The 26,857-nt window shown below is 33.2% G+C and overlaps 1 long non-coding RNA gene across 1 annotated transcript; it reads left to right on the forward strand.

Annotated features, from left to right (window-relative positions):
- The first annotated feature begins 21,022 nt into the window (after nucleotides 1-21,022).
- On the forward strand, nucleotides 21,023-21,978 carry LOC125592838. The gene is made up of 2 exons (XR_007328502.1): nucleotides 21,023-21,576; nucleotides 21,660-21,978. It is a non-coding gene; the product is annotated as an uncharacterized LOC125592838 (long non-coding RNA).
- The last annotated feature ends 4,879 nt before the right edge of the window (nucleotides 21,979-26,857 follow it).

The following is a 26,857-nucleotide window of genomic DNA, read 5'->3' on the forward strand; positions in this document are numbered from 1 at the left end:
AACTCGTAGCTGATCTTGATTTATCGTATCAGGTAATAGATGTATGCAGCGACAACTGCATGATTTATTGGAGGGCGGATGAACAGCGGGTTACATGCAAATTTTGTGGGAAGCCTCGTTATAAAGATAAGAGTGGAAGAGTTCCAGTGCCAAATAAAAGGATGTGATATTTGCCTTTGATGGAAAGGTTGCAGAGGTTGTATCTGTCTGAACGCACAGCGCAACCAATGAGATGGCATGCGGAGCACTCAACAGATGGTGAGATCAGACATCCTTCAGATGCAAAAGCGTGGAAGCATTTCCAATCAAAGTATCCCGACTTTGCGTATGAGAGAAGAAATGTTTACCTTGGATTATGTACTGATGGTTTCAGCCCGTTTGGCAAGAGTGAAAGACAGTATCTGTATGAGCGTTATATGTTCCATTTGAAGAAGATGGTGAAAAATTTAAGTAGGGTGGAAGGTTCTATAGTCGCACAGATGATCAATGAAGAAACTTTAAACTTTGCCGAGTACTACTTTCCAGCAGAACTCCAGACCAAAAACAGAAGACCTGCTCGGCATGATGATATAGGCGAACGGGCAACATATCATGTTACGGTTCCAGACATTTTCACTGACGTTGGACGACTTAGCGGAAAACCAAAGGACCGTCGACTTAGTGAGCAGGAGCGCAGTAATTTGCAAACATATTTGCTCACCAACTGCGAAGATGTTCTTCAATATGAGAGGTAAATAAATTAGCTTACAAATTTTTATTTTAACAAGTTGAAATTTAAATCTTAATTAATTACATTATTGTCATCATATGTACAGGATTTTGATGACAGAAAAGCGGTTCGAATATAAATACCCCACAGAGGACGAACAAGAAGAAATGAAGCAGAGAGAATTTGCTAGATGGATGTTTACTTATGTGAGTGCTTTAAACAAATTAAAATATCATTTATCACATATTTATACTAATTCACATTTATTGATATAACATATATATGTGCTATTAATAGGTGTCTGCTGGTTTGGCCAGAGGTGAAACATTTGACGATTGGATACGCGAGATGGTCGTTGGACCAAGTCATATCTGAGATTTAGTACTCGAGGATATGCATTCACAACTCAGAAGAGGAGACGTTCGAGTACGACTTATGATGCTGGCGTTTGTTCTGGATCAGGAGATGATGTATACTACGGACACATACATGAGATTTTGGAAATCAAGTATTTGGGCATGGTTGGATTGCGCTGTACTGTTTTCTATTGTGATTGGCACGACAACACTCTAGATCGAGGTGTGAGAACAGATGCATTTGGTGTTACATCAGTAAATTCGAGGCGAAAGCTGCAATATTATGATCCTTTCATTCTTGCTTTTTAGGCCGATCAGGTAATTAAATGTTAATTATTCAGAATGATTCATCATCATGTGTATTAATTTATAATTTTACTAATAATTTTTTAAATGTTACAGGTTTGTTATATCAAGTACCCCCGAGTAAGGAACAGAAATGATCCATGGGTTACTGTTACAAGACTCAACCCGAGAGGCCGAGTTCAGGGAAGTTCTGAGCTAGAAGACCCACTACAACCAAGCACATCCGGCAACTTAAGTGCAGCAGAAGCTTTAGCTGGAGTTGGCCTTGTAGTCGATTTAACCGACTTCGGAGAGGATGCCGTCGTTCACGTAGAGGATGAACCAGTGATTGGAGAGTTTCACCAAGATCCTGATTCAGATTCATCTGGTGATGATAGCTCGGAAACAGACTAGCATCGACTTTTTTTTTTAATAGAAATACCGAGGAAATTCTGAGGGAAGATAGGTTTTCCTCGGAATTTCCTCGGAATAGACCTTGTCGATTTAGGGATTGAATTATAGAGTTTTTTTCCTCGGAATTTCCTTGGAATATTCCGACGGAATTCTGAGGAAGATAAGGGTTTCTTCGGAATTCCCTCGGAATATTCTGAGGAAATTCCGAGGAACTAGGGGTTTTTAACCGAAAACAACGTTTTGCGGATTGAATAACACGTATATAACCTTCATTAAGTGTCTTAACCAGATTATGAAGTCAAACTTTGGTGTTTTACCAATAACAAACACTTTTACGATTGCATGAACGAAAATCACACAACATAAGAAAAACACTTATACACTTTAATAAACGGTAAAGGGAATACTTACAATTATTTTTGAAATTTTGTTATTTCATGGTTTATGATCATCTATACAAAGAATCCTCAATGGTATGCATTACAATTGTATAAGAAATGAAATACGGCAAAAAAAATCGATGTTTTGAAACCCCAAACCCTTTTTCCTCGGAATTTCCTCGGTAATTACCGAGGGTATTCCGAGGAAACATGGTTCCTCGGAATATTTACATTTAACCGGGTAAACCAAGCCGCAAAATATTTCGCGAAAATTGAATTAATGATTTCCGAGGAAATTCCGACGAAAGTATTTAATTATTCCGAGGAAATTCCGACGGAAGTATTTAATTATTCCCAGGAAATTCCGACGGACAGTTTCCATCGGACGCCTCATTTTATTAGGTCGAACTAGATCTTCTTCCCCATTTCTCACTTCCTCTCCGCCGAAGCTCTCTTCCTCTCCGCTGTTTCCTCCCTTCTCTCTCCACGATTTCCGGTGAATCCGCCCTAATCCTTCTCAATTTCAGTCACTGCATCATGTATGAACCCCATCCCACTCTCTTAGGTTAGATTTGTTAGGTTTTTAAGTAGATTTGATGATTTTGGATGATATTTATAGATTTTTGTTAGGGTGAATGGTAGGATTGTGTAAAATCGAGTTTGATTATGGTATTCACTTGATTTGGAATTTTTTTTAAAGTTTTATTAATTTTGTGGTTATAAACTATTATTTGGGATTTAAAAAAAAAAATATATATATATATATATAATATAAATTTCTATATTTATTAAACATTTTTAATATTATTAAAACTATTTTTTGTAATTATTAGACTATTTTTATTTATTAAAACTATTTTTTGTTTATTAGAACTATTTTTATATATTTATTAAACATTTTTAATATCTATAAAACTTTTTTTGTGATTAAAAACTATTGTTTGGGATTTAAAAAAAAAAAAAAAAATATATATATATATATATAAAATATAAATTTCTATATTTATTAAACATTTTTAATATTATTAAAACTATTTTTTGTAATTATTAAACTATTTTCTATTTATTAAAACTATTTTTTGTTAATTAGAACTAATTTTATATATTTATTAAACATTTTTAATATCTATAAAACTTTTTTGGTGATTAAAAACTATTGTTTGGGATTTAAAAATATATATATATATATATTTATATATATAATATAAATTTCTATATTTATTAAATATTTTTAATATTATTAAAACTATTTTTTGTAATTATTAAACTATTTTTTATTTATTAAAACTATTTTTTGTTTATTAGAACTAATTTTTAAATATGTTTTTTTTTAATTTACAGGTCTAATGATGATCAGACCCGGTCTCAACAGCGTCGTGGTCGTGGTGGTACGGGGAGCCAGTCTTGGGATTCCAGCCAGATTCAGGATTCCGCTTCGCCCCACAGCTCCTACCATACATCTCCCTCTGCTGCACCCGCTCTTGCTCCTCTCGCTCCCGCTGCTGCACCTGTTCCTGCTCCTGCTCCTCTGGGTCCTCCGGGAGTGATGAGTGTTGCGGAGTTGGTTCGACAGCCCGGTCGTGACCATCTTCCCTATCTCATTCCGTATCCACATGGACGGGGTCAAACATGGTAATTAAATGTATTTTTTTTCATTAAAATTTGATTCATTATTAATATTTTGTTCTTTTTATTAGGTTCAACCGATCAGGGAACGGGATAAGCGCATGGATCAACCGTATGATGTACTCGGCCCTCGATAAGGGACATCCGACTTTCACTGACTTCCCTACCGACAGGCAACATCAGTGGTTTCGTCAGTTTGCGGTAAGTATTCTAATTTTTTACTTATATTTTTAATCTTTAATATAAATTTTCTACTAATTGTGTTTTTTTTTCAGCAAGAATTCAACTTGAATTCCGATGATACGCTCTTTATCTATCACCACTTCGTCCATAAAGTTATGGACAACTATGGGAAGCAGATCCACGAGTGGAAGAAGAAGTGGGAAATCAACAAAGTTGTTTTTAATTTATTAAACAATTTTTTAATTTATTAAACTATTTTCCTTTTTTTTATTAATAGGTCCCAAAGTCGATGAACAACACGGTCTGAATTGAGTTGTGTGTGCATTGGAATAAGGAAGAGACGAAAGAAACTTCTTCCACCAACTCCACCAACCGCAGGAGCGACCGCAAAGGGAAGGGCGTCTTCAAGCATAACTTGGGTGCTCAATCTATTGCCACTCTAGGGGATCGCATGGTAAGTTCAGCCGCTTTTTTTCAATTATTTAAGTTTTGAAATTTTATTTTTTGTGCATTTCTTCTGATTTCTAATGTTTGTTTAATTTTTTTTTTTCAAGGCGGAAGAAAATGATGGCGAGCCGGTTGATGATCTCGCCCTAATGAAGAGGGCGTATACCAACAAGAAGACCGGCCAGATTGATGATGGTCTTGTGAGGGAAGTGGTCACCATGTTCCAAACTCAGGTGCAAGACGAAGTGTCTCAGCTTCAAACCGACGATGACGATTCGACGGCTTCGACCAACTTGTCCCGGTTTCGAATCAACGAAATCGTTGAATCGGTAAGTTCTGTTTTTTTAAAGTTCAATTCATTTATTTCTTGAATTTTATTTTATCATCTTTTTATATTATTTAAATTTGGCTATTTTCTATTTCAGTCGGTTCCAAAGAAGAAGAGACGTTTGGTCGGTTTAGGTCGTCGCCCCCGGTCGGTTCCTCCTTCTTCTGCACTTTGTTGACCCAGAAGTACTTACGGCTCAGTTGAAGGACAAAGATGATCGTATATCTTTGTTGGAGACCCAGATGGCGGCTCAACAGGCGGGCTATGAGGCACAGAAGAGGCTGAACCAGCAAATGATGGAGATGATGCAGAGGATGTACCCGAACCCGAACGAGGTGTTCCCGAACGTGCAAGACCCGTAGTTTTTTTTTTCAAATGTTTTGTTTTTATTTGTACAACTTTGAATATTATCTAATATGTTTTCAATTTTAATTTTAATTTTATATTTTCGAATTTAAATTTCAAAATTTTATTTTAAAAAAAAAAATAATTTTTTTTGAAATTCCGAGGAAATGAACCCTCGGAAATTTCCGATGAACATTTCCTCGGAATAAGTCGTCGGAATATACCGAGGGACTCCTTCCTCAGAATTTTCCGAGGGCTCCGTTCCTCGGAAATTCCCGATGAAAATTCCGAGGAACATTTCGTCGGAACTTCCGAGGATTGGACCATCGGAAAATCCATCGAAATATCCCGAGGAAGTTCTCCCTCGGTATATTCCGAGGAACTTTCCGACGAACTGGTGGTCCTCGGAGTTTCCTCGGAAATTCATTTCCTCGGAATTCCGTCGGAAATTTTCGAGGGATTTCCGAGGAAAAATGAATTTCCGAAGAGTTATTTCTGAGGACTTGTTTCGTCGGTATGTCGTCGGAAAAACGTTATTCCGACGACATACCGAAGATTTTTTCTTTCGGTATGTCGCTGTTTTCTTGTAGTGCTTCGATCACATATTATTAGTTTATTACAGCATATGCAATAATTACGTATACCCATCTGTAACGTTTGATTAGATATTAAGGCATCTCAACTCAATGAGAAGTCAAAAAAAAAAATCAATGATAAGTCTAAAAATGACAAATTTGATCAATGATATGTCCGAAAATGACAAATTTGATAAGTCTCCTTCACCCGGCGGCCTTAGTGGACCCTGCACCTCATCCGTCAAAATCTCACTTGTATTGGCCTCATCAAACACTTGGGCCTCCCTTGATGCTATAGGCTTTAGCCCTTCATCTATGGCCAAGTATGTTCGGGCCTTACGAGTTTTAACGGTTCACTACCATAGCTCTCTCCTACGAATATTTCCAATGTTCTCACCATCCCGCTAACTGAGCATTTCAACTTTAAAGGCTGTACCGTCGACGACTCTGCGTGAAATCCTACTTCGGCAGTCCTTTCGCTCTTCAGGGCAATGTAACCAAAGCTCATCATCTCCCGATTCGGTCAACAATTATCGTTTAGAGGATGTACTATCGACGACTCTCTGTGTAGTCCTATTCCGGTAGCCTCTCTGCACTTCATTGCAACATCTGGTGATTCAAGCATTTTCAAAGACAGTTTTTAGCTGCTTTCAAAACCCATTGATTGGGTTATTCAACGTCGATTTCGACTTCATCGTGTTCTTTCGAATGAAGGTTCGAAGACTACAAGTGAAGCTTCTCTTCTCAGCCATCTCTATCCTTTATTATGTTTTGCTTTTTCTCGCATTTCAGTTGACCGTCGAGTTTCTCTCCGATTGTAACCGTTCATTGGGATTTTAGCTTTTAGTATAATTAGTTGTTCGAAAAAAAAAGGATCACGGGAGGTTCATGCGTTATATAATATTTATAAGTGGAGTATAGCCCAAGTCAGATAATTATAGTTTAATACTATTATCTTTGATCAAATGATCAGTAATTAGTGTCACAAATTAAAAATTAATTTGTATAAAATTAATAAAACTCATATGTATACCAATATTAAAATATTAAACAGCTTCTGAGGTTAATTATAATTATTTTATATCAGTGGTAATATAATATTTTTAGGTTTGTGATCATAATATCCATATTTTTTTTTATTACTGAATTTCAATAATATTTTTTATTATTCTATTTATAATGATTATATGTTACATTTTAAAGTTAAGTATTACAATGAATGGTCTATATGGTATAGTTTAATATTAAATATAATTATGTACTATTTTCAGATTTTGGTATTTGGGTTTAAGATTTATATTTTGGGTTTAGGGTATAGTGATTAGGATTTAGGGTTTAGTATTTGTAAGGTGGGGGTTGAGGTTGGGGTCAACATTAAATTCTTCCATGTAATCATATACATTTCATATTTTTACCAGTATGAACTATGTTATTTATTCTGTTTCATTCTATTTGGGTTTATGAATTATATTTGGATTTATGATTTATATTTGAGTTTAAGGTTTAGTGCTTAGAGTTTAGGGTTTAGTATTTAGGGATTGAAAGTATGGTTGGGATAATGTTTATCATTTAAAGGTTGAGAAGAGTTTAGTGACCTATACTATTTTGGTGATATAGAATAGAAACACTTCAGAAGATTCGAATCATGTGTTTGTACATTTTTGGACTTCCGAACATTCAAATTGAATACTAACTTGCTCAATTTACGGTAACAGATCATTCTATTCCGTATATAAAAATGCAATGTTAGTACTATTCAAGTTTTATTAAATAAAAAAGAAGAATATTTTCATAATACATAATAAAACAAAAATTCCAAACTCTAGTTGATCTTCTTCTTAGTCATCCATGCACTCATAGATTCTATGTTGTTTTTTATTATTTTATTTATACCAAGTATGTTCACGGTAAATAAGTATATAACATGGCTTCAATACAAGATTGGATAGTAAATAGTAGTGACTCAATTATGTCCATAGCAAAAGACATCAACGTCATCCACTCTATCACTCTATGACAGAATACTTGTTATTATTGAGTGCATAACCGGAGTAAAAATGAGCTGAATGTTAGTTTGTTAATAATATCAAAATCATTGTCATATACTTAATTTAACTTCAAATTTTGGTTAGATAGCAAATAAGCCCTTTAATAAATCTATCATAACTAAACCGTGTCAGTTTTCATGAATTTAAAGCCATGGCCGTGTTTTTCTCATCGAAACGAGTCCTGATAGTCGCCACTCTCCTTCACCATTCCGTATTTTGCTCATTTCTATTGTAAAAATGTTAAAACGAATGTTATTTTATTCTAATTTTAAAATAACATAAAGGGATTAAATTGTTTTTACTTTTAGATATCCATATTTTGTATAATATATCATCCTGTAGAAATATTGATATTATAATCAGAGGTGCGATTGTCATCAAGAAAATAGAATTATCAGCTATAAAACATCTATGTAATATTGTCATGTTTATATCATCTTAATTACACAAATGTTAAAAAACTACCGGCAATACTATATGTAATGGGAGATTACATTGCAAAGTTGTGTATTTTTTCTATTAAAAGAGAAGTATCATTTTTTATCTACCATAAAAAAAGGCTTTTGATGTTTACCACTTTCTTACTGGCAAAAGATCTCTTATATTCTTGTTTTCTATAAATAATAAATAATTATTCAAATAAAATAAATTTTAAATAAAAAATAAAAAATAATTTTTTATGTTTTTGAATTATAATTTTTCAAATTTGATTTTTTTTATAAATTCTTTTTTTTGAATTTTTTTTGATTTTTTTTTTCAAAACTTGTTTTTGAAAATTGAAAATTATTTTTGAAACTAACTTTTAATTTTTTTTTATATTTTAAAAGTATTTATTTATATATTTATTAGAATCCTAAATTTTACATTCCAAAAACTCTACCTTACTCCTCAACTCTAATTAAAGCCTAAGGGCCTGACTAGTTCAAACGCAGCGGTTGCGTTTGCGATTTCGAGAGTTTGCGGATGCAGATGGTTGCGATTTTTAGCGGTTTTAAGAGATTCGTACGACTGGTTCTGCGGTTAGAAATTGGTGCGTTTGCGGGATACTTATGACAGGTTAATTACCAAATGCAGTAGCGGTTAAATAATAAATTAACAATATTTACATTTTATATAATTATAAAATATCAAAAATCATAATATTATAATAAATATAAAAATTGTATTTAGAAAGTTATAGTTTTAAATTTTAAAAATTATAGAATATATTTTTATTTTAAAATTTTATAATATTAATTAAAATATAATAGATATATTTTAGTATTTCTATAATTCTAATATAAAATTTTATTGAATATTTTATTTTTGTATTTATATTGTTTTAAAAAAAAGAAAAAAAAATTATCCTCCCACAATCATCCGCAACCGCAAACGCTAACTGAAACCAGCTTTTGAATTTATGAGGTTTAGAACGGTCTCATAAAATATTGAACTGAAATATTTTAATTATAATTATATAATATTTATTATATATAAAAATATATTAAAATAAAATTATTAATAATTCAAATATAATTATATTATAATATATGATAATTATAATATAATAATCCAAATATATTATATATTCACAAAAATAATATATAATATTATTTATATTATAATTATAATATTATAATTATAATATTATTATATATTTTATATTATTAATATATAATATATAATTTTAATATATTTTTATAATATGAATAATTCTTTTTAATATTCATAATTATATTAGGTTACTGTCTTAGAGCATTATTCTATGAATATAATGGTTCATAATATTATAATATTTTGTTAAAATATTATTTTTTAATTTGCAGAATAATATTTTTTAATTCCATTGAAACATAAACTTTTTTAATTTAAATAATCACAAAAACACATCAGTTTCTCGGTTTTTTTTCCCACCCCTAATTTGATCGGGGGAATTTCAATTATTATACCACAAATTTGATATTATTTTTTCAATTTTGAATTAGAGTTAGATTTATTAGAAGGTGTAAAAAGACGGTTATTCGAGTGTCAAATTTTTAACATATTTAATATATTAACCACAACAAACCATAAACCTAAATTTATTAAAAGGGGAGTATGCCAAATATGACTCAAAACTTGATTTTTAAATGTAAAATTATACCCAAACTTGAATCAATTGCAAAACTAACTTAAAAGCCTTGTGAAATTACAGCCAACCATTTGTGACCAAACAAAAAACCATAACTCATTTTTACGAATATATCCCGAAAAGTTTTCTCTGTCTTCTGAGATACTGTAAATTATGTGGAAGACGTGTAGGGAAGTCTTCTAGTATAGTTGATCTTAAAAATAATTGATAAATTTTGTAAAAAATATTTTGATAGGAGAAAAATTGAAATCATGTAGTTATAAACAGTTGCAAGTGATATAAATTAAAATATAATAAAATGAAATTGTTTTCAACATAGATGAATGAAAATAGTGAGTCATGATATTCTTTGGTTTAGAGTTTGACAACATATGACAACATATGTTGTACTATTGTATCTATTGTGTTAGGGTTAGTTTTTGGGAAGCTAAAACTTTTTTTTTGAAAAACTAAATTTTGACCTATATGTGACCTATACATGTTTAGTTTTGGTATATTAAACACTTTTTAAATTGTAGTTAAGTTTAATGAAGTGTCTAGTTAGTTAATCAAGTTTAAGAGTTTTATTTAGGGTGTAGACGACTTCCATGGAAATCGTCTGATGAATAGTATTTACCGGACTGAATCTTTGATTTTACCAAAGTACATTAAACCTAACCAGAGAATTTACCGGACATATAAATACTATTTTTTCACTTTTTGTTGAAAACAACGAAACCCTAGCGCCGTTTCTCTCTGAGACGATTTCGAAGGCAAATCTCTCATTTACGTCGCTCTCACCGCCGGTAATTTCTCATTTTACGATGAATCTCGTTTCTCCTTCATCCCGAAGAGTAGTTTAGTAGATTAAACTAACCATCAGCTTCCTTTTTTCAGTTCTGAAACCACGCTTCGTGAACTCCGCCACCGGTAAGTTCTTCCACTTTGCTGCCGAGTTCAATTTTATGACTTAAGGCGTTTAAAACGCCGTAAACCCAAAAAAAATTGTAGTCTTGATTCTTCTTTCCCGTCGTTTTTTGCAGATCTGTAACAACTGGTGTCGTTGGCGATCATAACTTATCCGACTGTAAGTCATCCATTTTTTCTATTTATTTAGGTTTTTCTATTTATTCAGGTTTCTCTTCAGATCTAAATGGTTAACACGATTTTCAGATCTGTAAGAGGTCGATTTTAGTAATGTTCCACTGGAAGACTTCCCAGAAGACTGCACCGGAAAGTCTTCCAGTAGAATATTACTAAAATCGATCTCTTATAGATCTGAAAATTGAGTTAAGCCTACATATTTGACCTTTTTTGTAGTATTCTACTGAAAAAGTACTCAGAAGACTTCATGGAAGTCGTCTGAGAAGTCTTCTCATTAAAACTTACATGCAAGTCTTCCAGTATATGAATTTAGGATAGTACGTTTGGTTTGTGTTTGAGATTTTGGTTTTTGATTGTTTTGCAGATCGGAAAATGAATTTATCAGAACTCCCGCGGAGGATATATACATTTGGGGAAGAGCCCCCTGCACTCAAAAGCATTTTGTATCATACTGATGACTCGAAGTTGCTTACTGTCGTAAGGCAAGCTCTACATGCTGACGAATATGAGGAGCTGAAGGACTCAAAGTTAGGAGTGTTCACCAAGTTCAAGGAGCTGAATTTTGGTTGGGCATCAAGGCTTGTTCATTACATGCTCAGTTTCTAGCTTAACATCAAGAAGAAGTATGAGCTTTGGAGTCTCGTTGGTCCACAACAGGTGAGATTTTCACTGAACGAGTTTGAACACCTCACTGGTCTGTACTGCGATTACATAGAGGACCTGGAAAATCCAAGGTGTGAGATTACGAAGGAGATGGCTTCTTTCTGGAGATGATGGGTGTTGCTGTCGATGCTGGTCCAACTTCTGAACAGGTAATAGCAGCATGTGGGAGATGCAAAGATTGGTCTCGGGAAGATCACATGCGGCTCGGATACCTTGTGATCTTCATTAAATTCATTGAAGGGAGAAAGTACTCAAGGGCTAGTCTTGCAAGGCTAGTGATGGATTTAGAAGCATTTGAGAATTATCCATGGGGGAGAGTGGCGTTTAAGATGTTGATGGACTCTCTGAAGGAAAAAGATTTGACAAAGACCTACACTGTTGATGGGTTTATACAAGTTATCCAGGTGTGGATATACTATGCTCTACCAAAATTGGCTGCTAATTATGGGAAACCTTTACCAAACAGACCGTTTCCACCGTTGTTGGCTTACAAGGGTGGCAAACATGTATCAGCATACATGTATTTTAAACGTCACTCCCCGACTTCACACAAAAGACTTATAGTTAAGTCGTCTGAGAAGTCTTCCAGAAAATACTTCCAAGAAGACTTAATTATAAGTCGTCTGCAAAGTCTTCTTTCGGAAGACTTCTCAAACGACTTATACTTAAGTCTTCTGGGAAGTCTTTTATGGAAGACTTTTCAGACGACTTAACTATAAGTTTTCTGAGAATTTTTTTCTGGAAAACTTCTCATACTTCCATCTTTGTTAATCCTTGAAATGTCTAAGTTGATACTTTTTATTTACTTACTGCAGACTAGCGTGATCAACTTTATTCAGAAGGACTTTGGTGAAATGTTTCCAGAATGGAACTTTGATGTAGAGGATCCGGCCGCGGAGAACATAATTAAAGTCATGTTTAATGCGAACCCTAAATGGAAGTAGACCATGAACTGTTGGGAATTAGCCGGTACTAACTTGTGGGTCAATCCATTGATTCTTGTGAAGGAAGAAGATAATGGAAGACCCCGGAAGAAAGCTCGTATAGAGGCTCCTAAAGAGGCTCGTTGGTGGGATAACCAAAGAAAATACTGAACAAGGCTTCAAGGACCTAGCTGATGCCATGAGGGATGGGTTTGGGATGTGCCTCAGGGAGATCAAGCTTCTCGAGGATAGGATGGCAGATGTGGAGAAGAAGGTGGGAATCATCAAAAAAAGCGACTGTATCTAATAATCTTCAACTCACTACTGAAAGTCCACCTTAATGTGGACACGAACCCGGGATGAGTACCCAACCTCTCCCGAAATCACATAGAAGAGAGTCACTAGGCAAAGTGCTAGGAATCAGAACTGAAAGTTGTGTGTGCTTGGATGTACCGTTTGTATGTTAGAACATGTGTGCTTTGTTTTAGTAGTGTGCTTGGATATTTTCTTATGAATGGATTTTGTTTCATGTGTTCCTTGGAACTTTGGTTTATATTGTATAAAATTATCATAGAGGATTTTTGACTTCATCTTGTACATCGAAATTGCAGAGTAAAAGTGTGAATGGGAGCGAAAGTGGAACAACATGGGGAAATTGGATCTTTGGTTAATGATTCCCCAGAATCGAGTTCCTCGAAAGAGAAGAGTCTTGAGATAGAAAATGTGCCCGAGGATAAAGCTCCAGAACCGAGTGATAAACCTAGCGTTCTTGTATTGGACAAACGAGTATCCACTGTTTCAGATATACAGCAGGGGAAAACTAGAAGACAGAAAAAGAATGATACTACTATGGTATACTTCAGTGGAAAGAGTGAGCGAGCAAGGAAACTTGCTGCCTCACAGCAATCTCCTTTTAAGGGAAACAGCACTGCCAAACTGATCATTCCAAACAAATCCGTTGGCCCTGGCTGTGATCCTTTTGCACCCGTTGACAAGAAGATATCGAAGGTGCTCACTGACTAGGTGAAACTTGATCCGTAAGCGAAAGAATGCTCCATAATATCTTGCTTTAGTCTACAAAAAATGATTGCTTATCTACATTTTGTGTTTGCAGTTATTATAAAATTGCTGTGGACAAACACTCATGTAGATGTCCAAGTCTGTTTTATTACAACCTTCGAACCCCCTTAGCATAGTTGAACTACTCTGTAAGTCTTATGCTATTTACTTACCAGTAAGTCTTACATTTGTCTTGTCTAAAAGACTTATCAGACTACTTACCATTAAGTCTTCTATTTGTCTTCTCTAGAAGACTTAGCAGACGACTTACTGGTAAGTCATCTGGTAAGTCTTCTATGTAGAAAACTTACTATTAAGTCTTCTGTAAGTCGGCTGATAAGTCTGTCTGACTTGTATTGTTTTATATGCAGCATACATATTCTTTTATTAATTTACTAAGGCAATGATATCAAAATAATCCAAAATATTTCAGGAGCGAGAAAGTGTGCTTTTTTTATCATATATTTTCTCGGCAGTGGAGGGTCAATTACCCAGATTTTCTCGACAGTGTTGGACACGTTGTTGAGTGTGCTAACTCTGACGAACAAAGTGTCCAACACACTATGGAACCATACACATATGAGAGACTGACCGTTGGAGTACCTTGTACATAATTGGTGATTGTGGCGTGTACATTCTAAAGTACATTGAATGCCACGCTCTTGGGATGTCATTTCTTCCATACTTTTGTAAAAAGAACGCGAAGACTATCATGGGAGAAGATGGAATTGGATATATTTCAAGAGACTCATGGATGCCATGAAAAAAGAGAATGAAGACAATGATGAGAACCTGGCAACGTATGAGCAGTGAGGTTAATGATGTGTGATGTGTTATTTGTACTTGAACTTGATGCTTTGTGTAATTTTGTATGATAGATTAGGCTATGTTAACAGGGTCATGATAGGATGAACTTTTTTGTAACCTATCCTCCTACCAAAATAACATTTCGTAGGAAATTAGTTTGGTAGTGCAGTAACCTTTCGGATAATCTAATGTTGGACTTGTTATCTTATTAAATTGCAATTTCACAATTAAAATATGAATTTCATGACACATAAATTCTTAAAACAGAGAAGTTGATAACACAGATAAGTTCATAACACATAAATTCTTAATACGGATAAGTTGATAACACAGATAAGCAGATAGATAGATTCGAAGACACCAGAGACTTATAGTTAAGTCTTCTGGAAGACTAACCAGAAGGTCTTCGGGAAGACTACCAGAAGGTCTTCTACGTCAGTTCTTACATTGTGGACGCGTGCGTATGGCCAGTTTCTTTGCAGATTGAGCATCTATAAACCATGTGTTGCTTCCGGGGTGTGCGTCCTCTCATCCTCGATAGCTCCAACCAAGATTGCCATCTTGATTTCTTCTGTCTCTCTGGACCACACTTTTCTTTCGGAGAAAAGAATGTGTGTACCTCAACTTGTTGTCCAGCACAAGGATATATATTCTCTGAGTATCCTGCAAATAAATTAAGCTTTGAGTAGACTAAGCATACAAGTGTGGAGACATGGATACCAGCATATGTTCCAGCTGCTATAGCATGAGAGCAAGGTATTTTCTCGACTGCATAGACACCACAATCACACTTTCCATTTTTCAAATCAACAACACAGTCCACTTTGCCACCTTTCACTAAGAATCGCCATCCATCAATTGGTTGGACATACATCATATCCGCTATCTCCGATCAAACAACAAGTATTCAACATGTATTGTAGATCATATATTATTTATTTTAAACAAATTCCATACCTAATAATATATGATCTACAATACACTCCTTCTAATCTTACATGATATGATATCTGGTCTGTACATATGTACTTATCTTGAATAACCTCTCAGCCTGTTGGATTAACAGAGTTTTTGATGCAGTTATTTAAAGTTTTGATTATTATTAGGATAATTATCTTTATGTGTTAGGGTTTTTATGTTTTCTTATATATAGTTTTTGAAGGTATGGTTTTATGTAGTTGATGATTTGATTAATAAAATTGAGAGTTCTCTCTTTGTTCCTTGTTTTCGGCTACAACATAGGTGATGCGCCTTTGGGTAGCGCACCGGGCAAAACAGACATGCATGGCTTGATCATGAGAAGCAGTAAAGATATATGTTCATTGTTTGACGCATACCTTCCAAATCACGAGGCTTCTACGCATGAAATCACTTGGAGAATTTTCTCAACTCAATTACGGAGCTCATCGAAGAAAAATTAGATCAAACGGAGTTCATATGTGACAGCTATGCCATTTACAAATCAGGTGATCTTCAGTTCTCGCGAATTCAGACCACCTGAGAAGCTGGAAATGGCTAACCTTCTTTCTGATGAACCAACGACCAATTCAATCATGCCAAAGGTGATTATTCTTGTTCTAGATTTCCAAGAAAGTCTTGGGCTTGATGGTTTTCAAAAAGATTCAAAAACAGACTTGTTTGGGCCAAATTGAGAAACCGATAAAGATTGGCTAAGGAAAAAAGATGGATTCCGACCAGGCCTTAAAGAGACATGTCTTGGCCCATATCAGGGGCATATTCTTCACTTTTCAAAGTCCTGGTTGTGGCTATATCAAGAAGGCAGTCCAAGTTTCAATCAAAGACTTTATTTAGTCAAGTCTTTGTTTCTATTTTCAATGTCTTGTTTTTAGCACATTCTTCTTTGGATTTCTACAACTTGTAATCCCATATATAGGGCCTATGATCCACGGAATAAAGCATTCATTTTTCCCTTTTATTTGAGTTTATCTCTTTGTTCTTTGTAGAACACTTTTCGTTTCTTGGTGATGTTACCTCTGAGTAAACAAATCTCTATATCGTTGGACTTGTGCATCATATCAGGCAACGTTTAGAAATCCTTCTTTTGGTGGACTTGTGAGTCATATCAAGCACCAACTAAAGTCTGGTAGTATCATTGGGCCATCCGCAACCCATTGTGTCACCGTTAAATCCTTTAGTTCTCCCTTTTGGCGAGTTCATATCTCTTTAGTCCGATTGAGTGATACTTCCCTAATTTAGGGCGTATCAATAGGTGTTTAGGGATGGCAATCAAGGTGTTGGACCGCGGGCCTGGCCCGTAAAAGCTTGCTTCGGGGTGGGATTGGGCCTCCATTTGGTAAGCCTACAAAATTGTGGGCCTCGCGGGACTGGTTCAAAGCGGGACAGGTTCAAAATGGGCCGGAACTGGTCGAAAGCGGGATGGGCTACAGGTTAACATGTAGGATTTTGAAGACCCGCAACCCTAAGTCCCCATTTCTTATTTCACCTAAAACAGAGAGAGAGAGAGAGAGAGAGAGAGAGAGAGAGAGAGAGAGAGAGAGAGAGAGAGAGAGAGAGAGAGAGAGAGAGAAGGCGATTCGACGTTATGTAGCTCCAGTGACAGTGGTTTCAGGGTCGATGATGCTTCCGGTCTCCCAAGCGCCTTCGATCTGCACCGGTGGAGCTTCTTCGAGTCATCATAAGAAATTGAAAACTCACTTTCCACCGAAGAAGAAGATCTAATTCCCGCAATGGGTTCTTCATATTTTTGCCTATATGTATTTGTTCACATTATCATACATTTTGGAGCTTTAGGTTTCATTATATCTTTAACTGACTTCTATTATTCTTATTCGCAGAAGATGAAGTTGATGGTGAAGAAGAGAAATCTCCATCTTTTTGTTGCTTTGTTGGTGATAAAGATGAAGAACAAGAAGTGTGATTGGTGTGTTTTTTTTTATTTATTTTTGGGATTAGCATCTTTGATTTGGTGTTTGTTTTATTTAATTTTGGATTCAGAAAACTAAAGCATTTGTTATGAACTTATGAGTTATAATATTTGGATTCAGTAACTAAAATATTATTTATTTTTAAAATGTTTGGAGTCTAACAAAAGTAAATAAACTAGTGTTTTGATCCAACTAAAATCTTCAACTAACAAGTGTATTGCCTTATCCAGTTCAATCCTCGACTAAACTCATTTACTGACGCGTCATGAAACTGATAAAGCGTCCTGAATCATGTCTTGAAGCGTTCAAGAGCCATATGTCCGTTTGTAATTCTATGTCCCGCGGGCCGATCCACAAAGGCTTACATGTTTTGCGGTACGGGTTTGGTTAGCCATTTTGAGGACCGCAGCCCGCGCGGGCCTGACCTGCCATGACCCGCTCGTAGACGAGCCCGCTGCGGTACGGGGCGGGATGGGACGGATCAACCTGTTTGACATTCCTATAGGTGTTCTCAACGAATTTAAGAAGACATTGATCTTATGCATTCTTAGACTAAATAAGATCTTTGTGATTATCCTAGTTTTCCGGGTATTCTTAGAATCAACAGATCTCTAGTTCTATCTCATAAAGTTTCTGCTACATTAGTTGGTACCAGAGCCAGGTTTTGTTTTTTTAATCAAAACTCGATCTAGAATCATGAAAAATTTGTTTGCGAAAAGTGAAGTTATCGTTTACAAAGAAATTGCTGGAGGAAAATTTATATTAAAGATTAAAAATATAAGTAAAAAATTAGAATATTTACCGCAAACTGACGAAACCACAGAACCTGCTTGTCGGTAGGGAAGTGAGTGAAAGTCGGATGTCCCCTGTCGAGGGCCGAGTACATCATACGGTTGATCCATGCGCTGATCCCGTTCTCGGATCGGTTGAACCTAATAAAAAGAACAAACGGTTAATAATGAATCCAAATTTAAAGAAAAAAAATGTTTAATTACCATGTTTGACCCCGTCCATGTGGATACGGAGTGAGATACGGAAGATGGTCACGACCGGGCTGTTGAACCAACTCCGCAACACTCATCACTGCCGGAGGACCCGAAGGAACAGGAGCGGATGCAGCAGCGGGAGCGAGAGGAGCAGGAGCGGGTGCAGCAGAGGGAGATGTATGGTTGGAGCTGTGGGGCGAAGGAGAATCCTGAAAATGGCTGGAATCCCGAGACTGGCTCCTCGTACCACCACGACCACGACGCTGTCGAGGCCGGGTCTGATCATCATGAGACCTGTAAATTAAAAAAATATATTTAATAAATACAGAAATGTATAAATTAATTTTTTTTTTTTTTAAAAAAAATCCCAAATAATTTAATCACAAAAAAAGATTTATATATATTAAAAATATTTAATAAATATATAAAAATAGTTCTAATAAACAAAAAATAGTTTTAATAAATAAAAATAGTTTAATAATTACAAAAAATAGTTTTAATAATATATATATATAGTAAAAATATTTTTAAATCCCAAATAATAGTTTTTAATCACAAAAAAAGTTTTATAGATATTTAAAATGTTTTGTAAAATCCAAAAAATCGAATTTATATACAAAAAAGATTTTATAAAATCCAAAAAATCAAATTTATATAGAAAAATCGTTTTGTAAAATACAAAAATCTATTTTATATACAAAAATTGATTTTATAAATACAAAAAAATAAAAAAATTATAAAAAAATTCTAAATCAATTCAACAAAACAAATTATTCAACCAAATCACAATTCTAAACCTATTATACAACCAAATCACAATCCTAACCAATCACCCTAACAAAAATCTATCAAAACTACACAAAAACCTAACAAATAGAACCTAAGAGAGTGGGATAGGGTCCTTACATGATTTGTGTAAGAGAAGGGGGAGATCGCCGGAGATATCGTCGGATTTCAGGGGGAAATCGCCGGAGAGAAGAGAGGAGTCGCGCAGAGGAAGAAGAGAGAAATGGGGAAGAAGAAGGGGCTCGTGGTTATAAAACCTAGGGTCCGACGGACATTATCCGTCGGAATTCTAATTTCAATTTTCGCGAAGAGAGAAATGGGGAAGAAGAAGGGGCTCGTGGTTATAAAACCTAGGGCTCGTATTTGTTCAAAAACGCATCGTTCGATGCGTGTGCGGAAAACATAAGTATAAGGCAAAACTCGAACCTTTTGGATCAAAACCTCAGAACTCTCATCCCCTCCGATTTCCCCTATAATTCGCCCCCCCTTTTTCCCTCTCTATAATCATCCGATTTGAACAATTTTGGGCTCTATTCCCCTTGATTTTTCGAGCTCTACCTGATTCCTACACTCGTTTTCACCCTAAGACAGGTATACTCCGCGAATCTCCACATTCTGAAATCGTGTTCTTGAGCAATTTTTTGGGTTTTGTTAAATTCTTATTTCCGTGTTGATTCTTTGATCAAATATGCATGAAACAGATGTTTAAACATGGAATAGAACACAATTGTCTGTGATCAACGAGTTTGGAACAGGATTTGAAATGATTTAGGGATTGAGAATTTTTTTCAATTTGGTTTTTTTTTTCACAACTCGATTTCGCCTTTCATTTTCATGTTGCTTTGAGTTCTTAATTGATTATAACCATGTTGAGAGCAATGATTCTATTTTGTAGAGAATGAAGCGCACGAAAACATCAGCAAAGAAGAACACACAAGAAGAGGGTTCGTCTCTAACGTTTTATGGTCTTATTTTCTGTTAATTTTGAACTTAGTTTTTTTTTTGTTTTTTTTTCTTAATTATGAGTTCGTATTTCTTTTACATGGTTTCTTCATTTTATTTGGTTGTGTTTTGAGTAGTTTTTAATTCGTATTCAGCTTTGCCTTGCTAGATAAAACAAATAACTAATATCCGAGGAAAGAGGTTATATCAAGTGTTCCTCAGAATTTCCTCGGTATTTCTTAAAAAAAAAAAAAAAATCAATGGTAGTCTGTTTCCGAGTCATCATCACCAGATGAATCTGAATCTGGATCTTGGTGAAACTCTCCAATCACTGGTTCATCCTCTACGTGAACGACGGCTTCCTCTCCAAAGTCGGTTAAATCGACTACAAGGCCAACTCCAGCTAAATCTTCTGTTGCACTTAAGTTGCCGGATGTGCTTGGTTGTAGTGGGTCTTCCAGCTCAGAACTTCCCTGAACTCGGCCTCTCGGGTTGAGTCTTGTAACAGTAACCCATAGATCATCTATGTTCCTTACCCGGGGGTACTTGATATAACAAACATGTAACATTTAGAAAAATTATAAATTAATAGACATGATGATGAATCATTATGAATAATTAACATTTAATTACCTGATCGGCCTGAGAAGCAAGAATGAAAGGATCATAATATTGCATTAATATTTTTAATATATTATTTAATTTTAATTATATTGTCTGTCTTATATTAGGTTAAAATTAAAATTATATATTATATTGTCCGCAACCGCAAACGCTAACTGAAACCAGCTTTTGAATTTATGAGGTTTAGAGCGGTCTCATAAAATATTGAACTGAAATATTTTAATTATAATTATATAATATTTATTATATATAAAAATATATTAAAATAAAATTATTAATAATTCAAATATAATTATATTATAATATATGATAATTATAATATAATAATCCAAATATATTATATATTCTTTTTAAATATAATATATAATATTCATAGAATTATTAATATGAATATAATTATATTTGGATTATTATATTATATTTTATTATTCATAGAGTTTAATTATATTGTCTTCATTCAACAATCATAAGTCATACTATTCTGTAAATTATTTGTTTTTGTATAGTATTGTTTGATACATCTCTATAGTCTATATTCCTGAGATTGATATACATGTTTGTGGTGTAGGGATATAGAGAAGATGCAGGTTTAAACTTGGAGAGTGATGCTGATGAATAACTCCGAATCTATATTCCTTTTAACCAATCTCTTAGTGGTGACTTGAGCTGTGAGATTTTAAATTTTTGTGATCAGAAAAGACTCTGACCTTGGTAGATTGTATGTAGAGATGAAGAGGCTTAATAGATGGAATATGTTTTTCTTGGTAGATAGCTTGCTTAGAGGTGTCCTACTTGTGCTTAGTTGCTTAGATTGAATCTAGGGTTAGATTTTTCTTTAAGTTCCAGTTAGCTACAAAGGAATCAAATATTATTAGCTGCTATAAGATCTTCTGCTGTCTTTAGTAACAGGACAATGTTGTGGAACCGTTGCTTGTTGGCAATACCGGTAGGACTTAAGCAAAAGGACAATGTTGACGCTCTTGTACAGAAGGTAAGCATGCTCCTTTGTCTTTCTCAGTTCATTAGTGATGAGGTTCTGTCTCTATTAATGTTAGTTTTGTTTGTTGTATTCAGTTTCTTCCGGAGAATTTCACAGAGGTGAGTTGAGGAAGACAAGAACTGGGTCGACCGATCCTGACAAGGAACCGTATCAGCAATAATCGAAGGTTTAAGCGGAGTTGTGTGATATCAAGTTCATTGCAGAGGCAAGCTGAACATATTACGAAATAAACACATACAGTTTTGTAATCAAATCAGATTAAATGTAGAAAAAGATTTAAATATATGTTAACATTTAATTATACACTCGATTTTTATTAGTGTAGTTTTCATTATCTTCTTTAGATGTGACACATTCTCCTTTCATCTTTGATTAATTCCCATTATTTAAGCATGTTTCATTTGAAAAAAAAAATGCCCATATTAAATTGTTTTTATAAAATGTAGGATTAAAGTTTAAGTCTTTTTTTCTTCTACAAACACATTTTTTTTTGTCAAGTAAAGTAAATATTAAGTTGAAGTAATATATCACATTACACCTTCCATCATTTACAAATAAATAAAAAGTTTTAAAATTTTATCTTCTTATTTTAGATTTTAAAAACGTTTTATGTTTCATAAAATCCATTTTGTCTTACTCATGTAAAAATAATAATATAAAAAGTAATCATGTAAAACGTACATGTATAGCGCATGTTAAAATAATAATTTAAAAAATACTCATGTAAAATTCGCAGCCGTTATATACATAAATTTAATATTTTAATTAGACTTAGTAATTTTTGGTAATCTTTAAGGTGGTAGTAATACTAATTTACAATAGTAATACTTTGACAAATTTCAAATTTTACTAGTAAAACCATATCCAAATGATATATTATATTTTGTAGTAAAACTAATGATTTTATACAATGAATGTCATTAAAGAAGAGTATTATATAAAAAAATTACCAGAAATAAGTATTTTTATTTATTCTTCTTACTATAACCTTATGATTGACACAACAACCATAAAAGTTAATGAATCATTTTGGGAACATAATAAATATTCCTAAAACTATAGAAAATAATAATCTAAATAGTTTTAATAGTCTTATTGACTATATACATAGGCTACTAATAGATAATATGTGGGTTCTATATGTTAAATTTATGTAATATTTGCAATATATAGGAGTTTTAAATTACACATTATAAAACCAAGTAATCTTAGTAGTCCAAACCGAAACCGAACCGATATCCGGATTGAACACCCCTAAAAATAACAATCGGTAATTCCTGATGTATATACATAACGACTTATACCAGTAACAGAAAATATTTATTAATCAATATATGAATAACGATTTACTGTTACCAACTTACCATATATGAGTAATGACCTATCAATTATTCAATTATAATAACTACAAACGAGGACTTTGTTTTGATTTGCTAATTTTAAAGAATCGTGAATATATGATACATTCTCTGACTATTCAAAATTTTGCATCATCTATATGCATATGAGAATTTATACCAATAATTCCTAAAACCCAAAAGTATAAATTTGTCAGTAATATATAAACTCTAGTAATATTCTTGGTTATATGTTTTTAAAACGTGGATATGTCGCAAAAATTGGGAGTAGTGACTATAAACTTATAGGTAACCATATAGTCTAGGCTAGGGGTCTTTTGCTACCAGAAAATTGGAGGTGTCCAGTGTCTCGCCATCTCGTTAATTATATGATACTAGGTTCGTGGGATAAACATTACGTATACAAATTATTTTTCGTACTATTATTTATTTTAAGTTTTTACTTACTATGAAATAATAAAATAATAAATATATATTAAATTTTTGAAAAGTCAATAACTATTATGTATATAATAAAATTAATATGAGCACATAAATCAAAACAACCAGTTTTGTTAATTTACAATCATTTTATCTATTTTATGTGATATATAATTAAATTAAATGATATTAGCATAGATATATATTTTATTTTTAATATGACTATCTATTAAATAAATTTTTTTTACTTATATGGTTTTATTATCATTTGTAATTTTTATAACAAAAACTTTAAAGCATAGATAACAAAATTTTAAATGTGAGACGTTTGATAACAACGTATAATCGTTTTTAAAAATTTCAAGAAAAGTTTAAAATTAAAATATGAAGTTCTCAATATTTGTTAAAAAATTCCAAAATTAAAATATTTATGTATTTTTATAAGGTATAAATTTTAATTTAAACAGTATTATAAATATATTTATCTTTTAATCTGTATATTTATTAAATGAGATTACTACTCATATGGTTAGTTGTAATTTGTCATAACATAAATGTTAAACCATTGATCACACAATTTTTATTGTGAAATTTTTAATAGTTTTAGTAATTTATAGTCTTTTAAAAAAATCAAAATATAACATATACGAAAAATTTATATTTTTATTATTATATCCTTAATTTGGTTCTTTAATTTATTTAATAATATAAAATTAAATAAAAATGATAGTGGTAACACAAATTTTTATGAAATCTATATTATTCAAACTCATTAATTGTCATTTAATCACATAAGGCAATTCCGTAGTTTTTATTTAAGTAAAGTACGAAGAACATTAATAATTAAGTTTATGATTAGTTAAATAAAAAGTTTAGTATATATTTAGATAGACCAACATATTTCTCTAAAGATTCTAAAAATTATTTTGGTGATGACACTTTACTACCTCAAATGTTGTAATGATTTTGAAATAATATATAAGAGATTCTTTTTATGATTTCTAGCTAATTATAGACAATAGGCCAATGGCCATAAGTCTGCTTATATAAATCAAACTAGATGACTTTCCGCGATATCACGGGATAATATCATTTATGTTATGAACCAGATTGTGGATGACTCATAACCAAGATATTATGATTTGTAATCTTTTCATTTATCTATGACGGTGTAATCTCATATATAATGAACTTCTATGTTATGAATAAAGATAGACTTTTCTATTACTTTTATAACACGTTATCAGCACGAAACTCTAAATCCCTAAGCTAATACCCAAATCCAAAAACCCTAAAACCCTAACCCTAGCCGGCGATCCGGCGAACTCTAAACCCCGATCGTGTCTCTTGTTCCCGCATATGTTCCAGCTCGCGTCCCCGATCAGCTTCAGCCCAAGGCGTTCCTGATCCTAGCTCAGACGTTCGCGACCCGAGAGCAGCTCCAGCACGCGACCTCTTCCTTGTTCGCGACAGCATCAGACAGCTCGCGTCCGACGATCAAGGCGTTCCCGATCAAGCAACAAAGGACGTCCGCGACCCGATAGAAGCGACTCGATCCATTCCAGCTCGCGTCCCGTTTGTGTCCAGCTCGCGGCTCAACTCCTTTGGTGGTCCGATTCAACAATCATCTAAGGTTAAAAGGTAATTCAAAACCTAAGAACCCATAATCGGACATGGATTGATTGATAAAGAATGAAACCCTAAAACCCTAATCTTTATGAATAAAAACCATAGGGTAATAGATCAAAAATCCTAATTGAGATTGATATATACCGACTTGAATAATTTAAAGGGCAATTATAATATTTGTAGTTTAATTATAGGTTCATATTATTTTAGCACTTTTAATGGTTCACAGAGCATTATTATATTATAAACCTATAATATATAATTATTAATATATTATATTTGAATTATTAATATATAATATATAATTTTAATATAATTTTATATATTTTTATATTATAATTATAATTATTATATTATAATAATATTATTAAACATAACACTGTCTATATAATGGTTCATAATTATATTAATATAATATAATAATCCAAATATAATTATATTCATATAATAATTATTCATATTATAAACCTATAATATATAATTTTAATTATATTATAATTTTCATTATAATATAATAATCCAAATATAATTATATTCATATTAATAATTCTTTTTAATATGAATTGATGTTTAGTATTTTGTGATTGCATAATGTCCACCAAGTATTATGAGAAACCAAAGTTGAAGGGTCTGATGTGTCGATGGTTTGGAGCTCATGAAGGCTGAGATTTTTTAAAAAGAATTTTGTTTCCAAATTTTTTGTAAACACTGTACATATATTCTTTTAAGTTGATCAATAAATTTAATATTTCTTCAAAAAAAAATTAAAAATTAATCAATAAAATAATTATTTGTAATATGGGTTTTGCCGTTTTGGTTTTTTTTTTTGGTTTGGTTTAGTATTTTTATTGATTCTTTAGTTTAATTAGGATTTAGTGGAAACTAAAGAATGATTTTATATGTGGCTTTCAATGTACTTTAGAATTTACACGCCACAATCACCAATTATGTACAAGGTACTCCAACGGTCAGTCTCTCATATGTGTATGGTTCCATAGTGTGTTGGACACTTTGTTCGTCAGAGTTAGCACACTCAACAACGTGTCCAACACTGTCGAGAAAATCTGGGTAATTGACCCTCCACTGCCGAGAAAATATATGATAAAAAAAAGCACACTTTCTCGCTCCTGAAATATTTTGGATTATTTTGATATCATTGCCTTAGTAAATTAATAAAAGAATATGTATGCTGCATATAAAACAATACAAGTCAGACAGACTTATCAGACGACTTACAGAAGACTTAATAGTAAGTTTTCTACATAGAAGACTTACCAGATGACTTACCAGTAAGTCGTCTGCTAAGTCTTCTAGAGAAGACAATAGAAGACTTAATGGTAAGTAGTCTGATAAGTCTTTTAGACAAGAAAAATGTAAGACTTACTGGTAAGTAAATAGCATAAGACTTACAGAGTAGTTCAACTATGCTAAGGGGGTTCGAAGGTTGTAATAAAACAGACTTGGACATCTACATGAGTTTTTGTCCACATCTATTTTATAATAACTGCAAACACAAAATGTAGATAAGCAATCATTTTTTGTAGACTAAAGCAAGATATTATGGAGCATTCTTTCGCTTACGGATCAAGTTTCACCTAGTCAGTGAGCACATTCGATATCTTCTTGTCAACGGGTGCAAAAGGATCACAGCCTGGGCCAACGGATTTGTTTGGAATGATCAGTTTGGCAGTGCTGTTTCCCTTAAAAGGAGATTGCTGTGAGGCAGCAAGTTTCCTTGCTCGCTCACTCTTTCCACTGAAGTATACCATAGTAGTATCATTCTTTTTCTGTCTTCTAGTTTTCCCCTGCTGTATATCTGAAACAGTGGATACTCGTTTGTCCAATACAAGAACGCTAGGTTTATC

The sequence above is a fragment of the Brassica napus genome, chromosome C9 (assembly GCF_020379485.1).
Source record: "Brassica napus cultivar Da-Ae chromosome C9, Da-Ae, whole genome shotgun sequence".
NCBI classification, from domain to species: Eukaryota; Viridiplantae; Streptophyta; class Magnoliopsida; order Brassicales; family Brassicaceae; genus Brassica; species Brassica napus.